Source organism: Mirounga angustirostris, unplaced genomic scaffold (genome assembly GCF_029215605.1).
Source record: "Mirounga angustirostris isolate CCGP_5_RB_7025 unplaced genomic scaffold, mMirAng1.0.hap1 SCAF_12, whole genome shotgun sequence".
NCBI lineage: Eukaryota > Metazoa > Chordata > Mammalia > Carnivora > Phocidae > Mirounga > Mirounga angustirostris.
The window spans coordinates 57,786,232-57,799,596 of record NW_026991720.1 but is presented as its reverse complement, the minus strand read 5'-3'; the positions used below and the strand labels follow the sequence as shown (position 1 = coordinate 57,799,596).

The 13,365-nt window shown below is 36.6% G+C and overlaps 1 protein-coding gene across 2 annotated transcripts in view; it reads right to left on the bottom strand.

Moving 5' to 3' along the window:
* CRPPA (CDP-L-ribitol pyrophosphorylase A) overlaps window positions 1–13,365 on the bottom strand; it is a 307,819-nt gene that overhangs the window by 256,165 nt on the left and 38,289 nt on the right. The window lies entirely within an intron of this gene.

Below are 13,365 nucleotides of genomic sequence, written 5' to 3'. Positions count from 1 at the left end.
ATAAGAATATTTGAATATTAACTGTCTCCACAGTAAAATCTAGGATGCAAAAAGTACATATTACCACAGAGAACACCTGTCACTGGTTGAGTCCTCTGTGTACTTCATGTATGTACGTATTCATGAAAACAAATTACCTTCTAAAATTCTCTCAAAATAAAATAAAATTCTCTGAAAACATAAAAGCTGGACTGTTAGGAATAAGGCCAGGTCTGTAAAGAGATTTTAAAATATAGTTTGTGTATCATTTCAGAATATGATCTACACCATTTCTCAAGAAATGGATTTATGCAGTTTGAAAAGCTCCTGAGTAGGAAAATCCATAAAGCTGCAGAAAAATATTTCATATTACCTAGTAAGAATTCTCTGGACCAATCTGAAATTTTCATCATATTCCTAGAAACAGCATCATTTACTACTGAATTTCTTTGTTCAAGTTACCAGTTTTTTTTCCTTTAGCAACTTCCTAATTTGTCATTAAATACTCCTAAGAAATAGATTTTAGGAACTTAAGAACCAAGAGTAAACACCTAGTTACATGGAAAAGTAAAAATCAAATATACAAATATTTATCTTAACTCTCTCACACTTGTCACTTAATGAGCTGTAAGTTATTATCAGTCCAGATACACACATTTCAGTATTCATATGTACAACTAGTTTTTTAATTTTACATACTGACAGGCACCTACATTTAGACATAAGTATAAATATGTACCATATGTAGTCAGTACAACTTTATACCCTATCCCATCAATATCCAATCATGAGCATTTTCATGCTCCACTGTAGTTTCCAAAAACATAACTTTAGGTGACCTTTAAAGTTCTCAACAAATGTCTGCTCTTTGATTTCTAGAAACACAGCATGAGAAGCTCATATTTACAAAAATATTGCCAATCACCACTTTAGACAAATATTCACCCATATTTCTCATATTTTCAAATGAATTTCTTAAAGGTTTCAGGAAGCATTTATAAATATACAAATATGTACATATATATTATCCCCATGCTCAACTCATAATTTACATTAGTATCAACATACCTAGTATTAGGTATCTACATAGGTATGTGTATGAAATTCTTTCATTGGACAGTATTAAGAATCTAGTGCAAGTCATGAAGTCTTCCAGGTGCTACAAGACAAAGACCCTGAACTCCTGGAACTGACATACCATCATCAGGAAGCCACAGTACTTACCAAAAATACAATTATGTAAAATAGTGGTATCTGATAAGGAAAACTAAAACAGAATCGAGGGATATGATAGAGAAGGTTATTTTACTTAAGATTAACAGTGAAGGCTTCTTAGGTGGTCATATTTGCACAGGGACGTAAATCAACAATGGGAACATTGTTCATACCTAGACAAAGTGGCCTAGAAGAACGAGTACATAGGCTTTTTTTTTGTATATTTATATGCACATACACTCCTGGATATCCTTTTTGTTCAAAAAATACTTACTTGGGACTAAAATACCAGGCAGGTTGCTATTAACTCAGTAACTTCCCAGGACTCAGTCTAGCAGGGAAGTTAGACATTTTATACACCAATTCCAAGGTAATTTTTCCCATTTTAATTTTGGTGCTGGGCAGGAAAAACCAAACAATAGGGCACTAGGAAACCTGTAGGGAGTTGGCCTAATCTAGTTGTAGGTAGGGGAATGGAGGGGGACAGAAAAGGATTGTCTAAGTGGTAATTTAGGCATTATCTGAAGGACGTGTAGCAAGGTAGGAGAAAGTCAAGTTCCAGAAAGGAGGAAACTCAAATGAGAGAATGAAGGAGAGCAGACAGCAGAAATGGTGGGGGAAGTAACAGGCCAGCAGGTAGACATACACAATGTCATCTGGACACCTATGACCTCTTAGTACCATTTAATTAAGAAAGTCATCTATAACCTCAACCTTCCTATCTTCCATTTTTTTTTCATATCCTATTAAGAGATTTTCTTCTACATATTTGAATTTTTTATGACCTTAATAACAGCCCAATTTTTGCTCAACTCCCCATAAATGGGTAATACTATGCATTCTCTACAGGAGTTCCACACAGACAAATTAAACCCTGGATAAAAAAGGTCTTCTTTGTTGTTTTTTTTTTTTAAGCCAAGTTTTTAGTCATTATTCCAGAAATGCCCATAAATAGCCCTGGAAAACAGATTTTTTTTCCTTTGGGCTAATTTTTTGTATTTTAGGCTAAATAGAAGAGAGTAAAAGCAAGTAATTACCATTCCCAACCTTCTCTTTCCTCAAGCCTTCACATCTCACCCACCTCCCTATTAGCTGATGATTCACTCCCTGTATCAGTAGGGCAATAAAAAAACAGAGTAGACAAACTTCACAGCCTCTCACCAAATCTATTTACAACTTTACACACATACTTACTATTCCTTCCTATCTGTGTGGATGACTTATCCATTATCCTGTTCAAAAATCAATTCCAAAACCATTAATACGCTATACCCTATCACCTCTCAATATGGCATCACTTTTTGCTCCCCTCTACTAAACCATTCCATCAGAATATCAGTATGTTACATCATCCATTTTAATTAAGCTATCACCTCCTTCAGCCACCCCAGCTGTTTCTCTGCTCAATATTCATGGAAGCTTCTCCAAAGGGAGGCCCTCCTTTTCTTTAGTAAATCAAATCCACACAGGTTTCCGTATTGACCATGGTCCCCCAACAGTGGTCAGCTCACACTGCCAAGGCTTATGATCATTTCTATTTTTTTTAAACCAATATGCAGCAATTACTACAAATGCTCAATTTTGAAACATGTTTCTCTCTAGGCTTCTGTTACATTACCCTATGGCCAACCTCTCTTGTATCCTCTTAGCTAATTCCTCCTTATCTCCTGTGGTAGAGTAAGGCCCCTCCAATATGTCGGTGTCCTATTTCCCAGAATCTGAGTACATTAACTGTTATGTCAAAGGGCCTTTGCAGGTATGATCCAATTAATGATTGTGAGATGGGGAGACTGTCATGGATTACCCTGGTGGGCCTGACACTGAGAGTCTTTTAAGAGGAAGGCAGAAAGATCAGACTCTCCCCCATTAGAATGCAATCCTCACAGAGGGAGTCAAACAGGACAGCAACATAGACTCCTGAATTTCCCTCCTCCCACAGATGTACCAAATGCACAGCTACACCAGATGCAATTTAATTTGAAAACTATCTAGAACCCAGCTAAGTGACTTCTACACACTTGTCAAGTGAGAAAAATGCCTACATCAAAAGAGTCAGAGAAGTTGGAAACTAATCCTAAACTACGGTCAACCCAGCACAGCATCATACAATCAGGAGGACACTCCCAACTCACAACTTCTCCCTAATGATCAAAGAGTTTGTATCACAAATCTTTAAGACCCCCATCTGACATACAGGATCCTGAGACATCAAACTCTGAACATCTATTAAGCTTGTAGTCACAAGACCCAGAACACTACATTACAGCAAACTGAACAGCAGTTTTTTCAACAGGCATGTACATGTAAGCACCAACTGCAGCTATCCCTGTAGGGATCAAACAAAACAGAAAGAAAAGGACTCATTTCAAGGAAGATGGAAGAGAGGAATTAACTGCAAACTTCACAGGCTATGCCTAAGGAGGATCTGGCTTCTAATATAGCACACTTAGAAGCTGGCTACTCTTCTCTGTAGACTGGGAAGCCAGTAGACATTTCCCTCATTCGCACCCTCTAGACTGCTTCGACAATAAAATAGTCACCAGTATCTCCCTGGAAGAAGCTTGTACACATATTTAGGTGCCCAAAATTTTGCAGCTGCTTCTTCAGATGGGACCCCAAAATACCTAGGAGCTCTGATAGCCAACAGGGCACATATTCATCAGTCCCAAAGGACCATAGCAAATCCAGCAATTTTTTACATATCACAACTTAGAGGATATAGCCAAACCAGTTCTAAGAGGAAAGTTTATAGTGATAAGTCCCTACATTAAAAAACAAGAAGGAAAAATAAAGTTTTTTTAAAAAGGAAACAAGAACAATTACTTAACTTTACACCTCAAGGAAATAGAGAAACAGTTGCTCAATGTTTAAAGGAATAAGATCAGAGTAGAATTAAGTGAAATAGGGTATACAGACAATAGAAAAAGATCAATGCAAGAGCTGGTTTTTTGAAAAAAATAAGTAGAATAGACAAACCTTTAGCTAGACTTACCAAGAAAAGAGAAGTCTCAATTGTAAGCAAAATACCTAATACTGTGAGTGATAACAAAACTACCAAAGATCATTGCCCTGAACAATTATATGCCAATAAATGGTACAACCTAAAAGAAATGGTAGGTTGTATATTTCTAGGAATTTATCCATGACTGAATCAGAAATGGAAAATCTTAACAGAATGATTACCAGTAAGGAGAATCCGTCAGTAATCAAAAAGATCACAAACCCAAGTCCAGAACCTGATGGCTTCAGTGGATAATTTTACTTAATACTTTAATGATTAATGCCAATCCTCCTCAAACTCTAAAAAACAGGAGGGAATACCTCCAATCTTATTTTGTAAGGCCAGCATTACCTTCACATCAAAACTAAACAAGAACTCTAGAATTACACACCAATATCCATGACAAACACAAATGCAAAAATCCTCCAAGTATTAGCAAACCAAATTCAACAATACATTAAAGTATCATACACCATGATCGAGTGAGATTTATCCCATAAAGGCAAGAATGGTTCAATGTATGGGGGGGGGTGGGCAACAGTGTTGTATAACACATTAAGAAAATTAAGGATAAAAAAAAAATGATCCTCAATAGATACAGAAAAAGCATTTGACAAAATTGAACATCCTTTCATGATTAAAAACTCTCCAAGTAGGTACAGAGGGAACATATCTCAACATAATATAAGCCAATATATGACCAGCCCACAGCTAACAACATTACTCTGTCATGATTTGAAAGCTCTTTCTCCCAAATTGAGGAACAAAACAAGGATACCCATAATCTTGCCACTTCCACTCAATGTAGTATTGGAAGTCATAGCCAAGTGTTAGGCCAGAGAAATAGGGCATCCAAACTGAGAAGTAAAACTGTTACTTTGCAGGTATTATATAAAGAAACCTGAGACTCTGAAAAAACTATGTGAGTAAACAAATTCACTGAAGCTATAGATACAAAAATCACACAGTTTTTCCTTTATACTATTAGAAATTATCTCAATTTAAAAAAAAACAATGGGTGCCTGGGTGGCTCAGTCATTAAGCATCTGCCTTTGGCTCAGGTTGTGATCCCAGGGTCCTGGGATCAAGCCCCACATCGAGCTCCCTGCTTGGCAGGAAGCCTGCTTCTCCCTTTCCCACTCTCCCAGCTTGTGTTCCTGCTCTTTATCTCGCTCTCTCTCTGTCAAATAAATAAATGAAATCTTAAAAAAATAAAAATAAAAAATAAAATATTTACAATATCAAATATAAAGTTCTCAGAAATAAATTGAAATAAAAGGTAAAACCTTTGTACACCAAAAACTTTAAGATATTGATGAAAGAATCTGAAAACAAATGTTCAAATATTCTGTGTTCATATATTAGTAGGATTATTGTCAAAATATGTATACAACCTAAAGGATTACATTGAATCTGTAGATTAGCAGAATTCCAATGGCATTTTTAATAGAAATAGAACAATCCTGAAATCTGCACAGAACCACAAAAGACTTGGAACAGCCCAAACAATGTTAAGAACAAAGCCATAGGTAATACACTTCCTGATTTAAAACTGTATTACAAAGCTGTAGTAATCAAAGCAGTATGGTACTGGCATAAAAGCAGACACATATACACAGAGAGCCTAAAAATAAACCCAGGTATAGGTGGTCAATTTTTGAAAAAAGAGCCAAGAATACACATGGGGAAGGACTCTCTTCAAAAAAAAAAAAAAAAAAATGCTGAGAAATAATTTTGACAATTTATTTCAGCTTTAATAAGTTATGTTTGAAAATAAAACCTTCATAAAAGATAGTCTGTTTAGTCACCACTGCACTCCAGCACCAAATATATATTCAATGTTTACTAATGCATTTCCACAAATGTCAGAAGCTGAAAAACAATTCAACATTTTTAGTCCGTTTAATAGGAATTCTAACTGGTGGGTTTTTGCTTTCAATGTAGTTATCTCATGTTAAAACCGACTCTTTTTTTTTTTTAATTTATTTGACAGAGAGAGACACAGAGAAAGAGGGAACACAAGCAGGGGGAGAGGGAGAGGGAGAAGCAGACTCCCAGCTGAGCAGGGAGCCCGATGCGGGGCTCGATCCCAGGACCCTGGGATCATGACCTGAGCCGAAGGCAGACGCTTAATGACTGAGCCACCCAGGTGCCCCTAAAACCTACTCATTTTGATCAAAATCAGGAAGCCACTCTTCGGTAAGGATGGGTTTGGGTTTTTGTCGGGGGGGGGCGGGAGGGTTTGTTTTATAACTTTAAGCATGGCCTTTTTTTTTTTTTTTTAACTTTCACTTTCTTCCCAAGTGTTCAGTATTGCTTTATAATCTTGTGAAAATCAAAACATGTATACTGATTATATAAACCCAAGAGCAAATTATTTCAGGTATTTAAGAGTCCTGGTGTGCATTTATGTTTAATTTTCTTAAGAACTTACAGGAAAAATACTCTACCGTTCTACTTTTCTCAAAGAAGTATGCCTGAGTCCAAGTGCAGAAGGCCCCTTCCTCTGAAGATCAGCAGAAACCCCACATACACCATGTCTTCTGACCACAGAGTTCTGCAAAGCTTCAAGCCTAGTGGAAGCACCATCAGGTCTCATTTAACAAACAGACCAGAGCACACCTAGTTAAAAAACACCACATTCACACCAAGATCAAACACTGCCCACTACAGGCAAGGAGAGCCTTTGCAGACAAGTGGCCTAAAGGATAGAGCAGCAAAGCACAATAGCAGAGGGCATGTGGCACACACCAGGGACACTCCCTGAAGCAACAGGCCCTGGACACTATATGACCTCTTCTACAGAAAGCTATTACTCTCAGGAGCCAGAAATATAACGGCTTTTTTAACACAGAGAAGATGACCGAGACTTAGAAGAAGTGCCAAGATCAAGGAATCTATCCCAAAAGAATGAAGAAGGAAAAGTCACAGCCAGAGACCTAATCAAACAGATCCAAGTAATACGCCTGGTGAATTTAAATCAACAGTCATAAGGATACTTGCCAGGCTTGAGAAAAACATGTAAGGCATCAGGGAGAACCTTCTTCACAGAAATGGAGTTAAAAAACAACCAGTCAGAAATGAAAAAAGCAGTAACAGATTCACAACATAGTGGATATAACAAGCACAAGAATGGAAGAAGCAGAGGAAAGAGTAAGTGATAGAGAAGGCAGAATAATGGAAAATAATGAAGCTAAACAAAAAAGACTAACTATGGATCACGAGAGTAGACTTAGGGAACTCAGTGACTCCATCAAACAGATTAACATTCCTATCATAGTAGTCCCAGAAGAAGAGAGGATAAAGGGAGCAGAAGATTTGAGTAAATAATACCTGAAAACATCCCTAATCTGGGGCAGGAAACAGACAACCCAAACCAGGGGACACAGAAAATTCCCATCAAAATCAACAAAAGCAGGCCAACACCAAGACATATTGTAGTTAAATTTGCAAAATATAGTAATAAAGAAAAAATCCTAAAAGGAACAAGACAAAAGAAGTCCCTAACTTACAAGGGAAGAACCATAAGGCTACCCAGCAGATCTCTACACAGAAACTTGGCAAACCAGAAGGGAGTGACACACTATATTCAACACGCTGAATGGGAAAAACCCACAGCCAAGAATACTCTATCTGGCAAATTACATTCAGAATACAAGGCAAGATAAAGACTTTCCCAGACAAACAAAAACTAAAGGAGTTCAGGAACACTAAACCAGCCCTGCAAGAAGTACTAAAGGGGACTCTGAGTGGGAAACAAAGACCAAAAGTGACAAAGAATAGAAAGAAACAGAAAATCTCCAGAAACAATGACAAAATAAGTATTAAATGGCACTAAATACCTATCAATTTTTCTTAATGTAAATAGATTAAACACTCCCAATGAAAAGACAGATGGTATCAGAATGAATTAAAAAAAAAAAAAAAAGCCCCATCTATATGCTGCCTACCAGAGACCCACATTTTAGACCTGAAGATACATGCAGAATGAGAGTGAGGGGGATGGAGAACAATTTATCATGCTAATGGATGTCAAAAGAAAGCCAGAGTAGCCATATTTATATCATATAAACTAGATTTTAAACCAAAGAATGTAACAAAAGATGAAGACAGACATTGTATCATAATAAAGGGGACTATCCAACAAGAAGATCTAACAATTGTAAGTATTTATGCCCCCAACAAGCAAGCACCCAAATACATAAAACAGTAACAAACATAAAGGAACTCATTAATAATACAATAATCCTAAGAGACTTAAACATCTCACATCAATGGACAGATCTAATCAGAAAATCTACAAGGATACAATAAGTTTGAATGATACACTGGACCAGTTGCACTTAATATATTTAGAACATTTCATCCTAAAGCACCAGAATACACATTCTTTTCAGGTGTACATGGGACATTCTACCAGAACAGATCACCTACTAGGTCACAAATCAGACCCCATAAAGTACAAAAAGATTAAGACCATACCATGCATCTTTTCTAACCTAAATGCTATGAAACTTGAAGTCAAACACTAGGAAAAATTTGGAAAGAATACAAATACATGCAGGTTAAACAATATGCTACGAAAGAATGAACGGGTTAACCAGGAAATCGAAGAATACACAACAAACAAACAACAACAAAAAACAGAAACAAATGAATATTAAAACACAACAGTCCAAATCGTTTGGGATACAGCAAAAGCAATCCTAAGAGGGAAGTATACAGCAATACAAGCCTACCTCAACAAGAAAAATCTCAAACCACCTAACTTTACAACTGAAGGAGCAAGAAAAAGAACAAAGCCTAAAGCCAGAAGAAGGGGGAAAATAATAAAGATTAGAGCAGAAATTATTGATATAGAAAATAAAAAAAAATAGAACAATGAATCCAGGTGCTGCTTCTTTGAAAAAAAGTAGTAAAATTGATAAAACCCTAGCCAGACTTATCAAAAAGGAAAGAGAAAGAACACAAAACCACAAATGAGAGAGGATAACAACCAATACCCCAGAAATACAAACAATTATAGTAGTATGAAAATTATATCCCAGCAAATTGGACAATCTGGAAGAAAAGGGTAAATTCCTAGAAACAAACAACCAAAACTGAAGCAAGAAGAAATAGAAAACATGAACCAGCAAAGAAATTGAATCAGTAATCAAAAATCTTCCAACAAACAAAAGTCCATGGCCAGATGGCTTCCCTGGGGAATTCTACCAAACATTTAAAAAAAAAAAAACAGAAATGGAAGGAAGACTTCCAAACTCATTCTATGAGGCCAGCATTACGTAACCTCATTCCAAAACCAGAGACTCCACTAAAAAAGAACTACAGGCCAGTATCACTAATGAACATGGATGAAAAAATTGTCAAAATACTAGCAAATCAAATCCAACAGTACATTAAAAGGATCATGCACCACAAGCAAGTGGGACTTATTCCTGGGTTACAACAGTGGTTCAATACTCAAAAATCAGTCAATGTGATCCACCACATTAATAAAAGGCTAAGAACCATATGATCCTCTCAGTAGATGTACAAAAAGCATTTGACAATGTACAACATTCATTCATGATAAAAACCCTCAACAAAGGAGGGTTAGAGGGAACATACCTCAATATCATAAAGACCATATATGAAAAACCCACAGGTACTATCATCCTCACTGGGGAAAAACAGAGCTTTTCCTCTATGGTCAGGAACAAGACAGGAATGTCTACTCTCACTACAGTTATTTAACATAATTCCAGAAGTCCTAGCCTCAGAAATCAGATAACAAAAAGAAATAAAAGGCATCCAAACCAACAAGGAAGAAGTCACATTTTCACTCTTTGCAGATGACATGATACTCTGTATGGAAAACCCAAAAGACTCTACCAAAAAACTGCTAGACCTGATACACAAATTCATTATAGTCGCAGGATACAAAAATCAATGTACAAAAATCTATTGCGTTTCTATACACCAATAATGACGTAGCAGAAAGAGAAACCAAGGAACCGATCCCATTTACAATTACACCAAAAACTGTAAGATACGTAGGAATAAAGCTAACCAAGATATAAAAGATCTGTACTCTTAAACTATAAAACACTGATGAAAGCAAGTCAAAAAACGGAAAGATATTCCATGCTCATGTACTGGGAAAACAAACATTGTTAAAATGTCCACATTACCCAAAGCAATCTATACATTTAATGCAATCCCTATCATAGTATCACCAGCATTTTTCAGAGCTAGAAGCAACAGTCTTAAAATTTGTATGGAACCACAAAAGATCCCCAATAGTCAAAGCAATCTTGAAAAAGAAAAGCAAAGGTAGAGGCATCACAATTCCAGACTTCAAGTTGTATTACAAAGCTGTAGTGATTGAGACAGTATGGTACTGGCACAGAAACAGACACATAGATCAATGCAACGTAATAGAAAACTCAGAAGTGAACTTGCAACTATATGGGCAATTAATCTTCAACAAAGCAGGAAAGAATATCCAATGGAGAAAAAAGATAAGCTTTTAAACAAATGGTGTCAGGAAACCTGGACAGCAAGATGCAAAAGGATGAAACTGCACCACTTTCTTACACCATACACTAAAATAAATTCAAAATGGATGAAAGACCTAAATGTGAGCTAGGAAACCATCAAAATCCCAGAGAACACAGGCAGTAACCTCTCTGACTTGAACCATAGCAATTTCTTACTAGATAGGTCTCCTGAGGCAAGAAAAATAAAAGCAAAAGTAAGCCATTGGGACTTCAAAATAAAAATCTTCTGCACTGCAAAGGAAACCATCAACAAAACTGAAAGTCAACCTATGGAATGGGAGACGGTATTTGCAAATGACATATCTGATTAAGGGTAAGCATCCAAGATCTATTAAAAACTTATCAAACTCAACATGCAAAAAAAATAATAATAATCCAGTTTAAAAATGGGCAAAAGACATCAGTAGACATTGCTGCAAAAAAGACATAGGTCTAACAGACACATGAGAAGATGCTCAACATCACTCATTATCAGGGAAATGCAAATCAAAACTACCATGAGACATCACCTCACACCTGTCAGAATGGCTAAAATTAACACAGCAAACAACAGGTGTTAGCGAAGATGCGGAGAAAGGGGAACCCTCTTACCCTGTTGATAGGAATGCAAACTGGTGCAGCCACTCTGTAAGAATATGGAGACTCTTCAAATGTTAACAGAAGACCCTATGATCCAGCATTTGTACTGGTATTTATCCAAATATTTACCCAAAGAATACAAAAATACTAATTCAGAGGGATATATGCACCCTGTTTATAGCAGCATTATTTACAATAGCCAAATTATGCCAAGAGCCCAAATGTCCAACTGATAAAGACGTAGTATATATACACAATGGAATATTACCCATTAAAAAGAATGAAATCTTGCCATTTGCAAAGACATGGATGGAGCTAGAGAGTATTATGCTAAGTAAAATAAGTCAGAGAAATACAAATACCATGATTTTACTCATAGGTGGAATTTAAGAAACAAATGAACATAGGGGGGACAAAAAGAGGCAAACCAAGAAACAGACTTGTAACTATGGAGAATAAACTGAGGGTTATGGGAGGGGAGTTGGAGGGGGTTGTTAAACAGGTGATGGGTGTTAAGGAGGGCACTTGCTGTGATGAACACCAGGTATTCTATGTAAGTGATGAATCATTAAATTCTACACCTACAACTAACAATGCAATGTGTTAACTAGCTGGAATTTTAATAAAAACTTGGGAAAAAATTAAATAAAGATCTTACAGCAAAACCTTCAGAACAATTCCATGATTAAGAATTCCTCATCTGAACCACAGAACACAGATAATTATCATCATGTTACTATTTTCTGAATTCTCCCAAGAATGCAGTACAAGAGTGTTTAATTCATTACATACAGTGAATGCCTTAGGGTGGTGGTTCCCTAACTGCAATGTGCATTAGGATCACATGGCAGAGATGTTGAGACACAAATTGCTGGGGCCCATTCCCACAGTTTCTAATTAAGTAAGTCTGAGGTGGAGCCCCTGAATTTGCATTCTAACAAGTTCCAAAGCACACCGATGTTATCTGGGAACCACACTTTGAGAAACAGTACCTCAATGCATTAGCACTTAATTCTCCAGCAAAAACTGGAAAAATGCTTCTCTGACGTGCAGAACATGAGATCATATTCAATTTGTCTTCTAAAATATATTAGGAAGAATGATAGGTAATAACTCCAAGTGTTTAAAGATGAATAATTTCAGGAAATAAGGTAGATGTTGTCTAACTCTACACATTTAGGCTATAAAATACAGTATTTGAATAAAAAATTGGAGCATTAAAGGAGCGCACGTGATGTAATGAGCACTGGTTGTGATATGCAACTGATGAATCACCGCACCCTACCCCTAAAACTAGTAATACACTGTATGTTAATTGAATTTTTTTTTTAAAGATTTTATTTATTTATTTGAGAGAGAGAGAATGAGAGAGAGCACATGAGAGGGGGGAGGGTCAGAGGGAGAAGCAGACTCCCTGCAGAGCAGGGAGCCCGATGCGGGACTCGATCCCGGGACTCCAGGATCATGACCTGAGCCGAAGGCAGTCGCTTAACCAACTGAGCCACCCAGGCGCCCCTGTTAATTGAATTTAAATAAAATAAAATTTTAAAAAATTTATGATAGCTTTACATTGATATGGCCATATACAGGTAAATTCCAATACACCAAATTCATTATTTTAAGAAAATGGTACAAACCATGGCAGACTATTCATATCATTAAAATGGATTCTTATTTACATCATCTCATTTTAAAACTAACCAATCGGGAAATCAGAGGGGTAGATGAACTATGAGAGATGATGGACTCTGAAAAACAAACTGAGGGTTCTAGAGGGGAGGGAGGTGGGAGGATGGGTTAGCCTGGTGATGGGTATTGAGGAGGGCACGTTCTGCATGGAGCACTGGGTGTTATGCACAAACAATGAATCATGGAACACTACATCTAAAACTAATGATGTAATGTATGGGGATTAACATAACAATAAAAAAATATGGTCAAAAAAAAACTAATCAAGATTCATTCAATTTATTATGTATGTGACCACCTTCTATCCAAGGTAAGAGGCATTTTTGTATTATAAATGTCAATATTCCTATTACCACTACC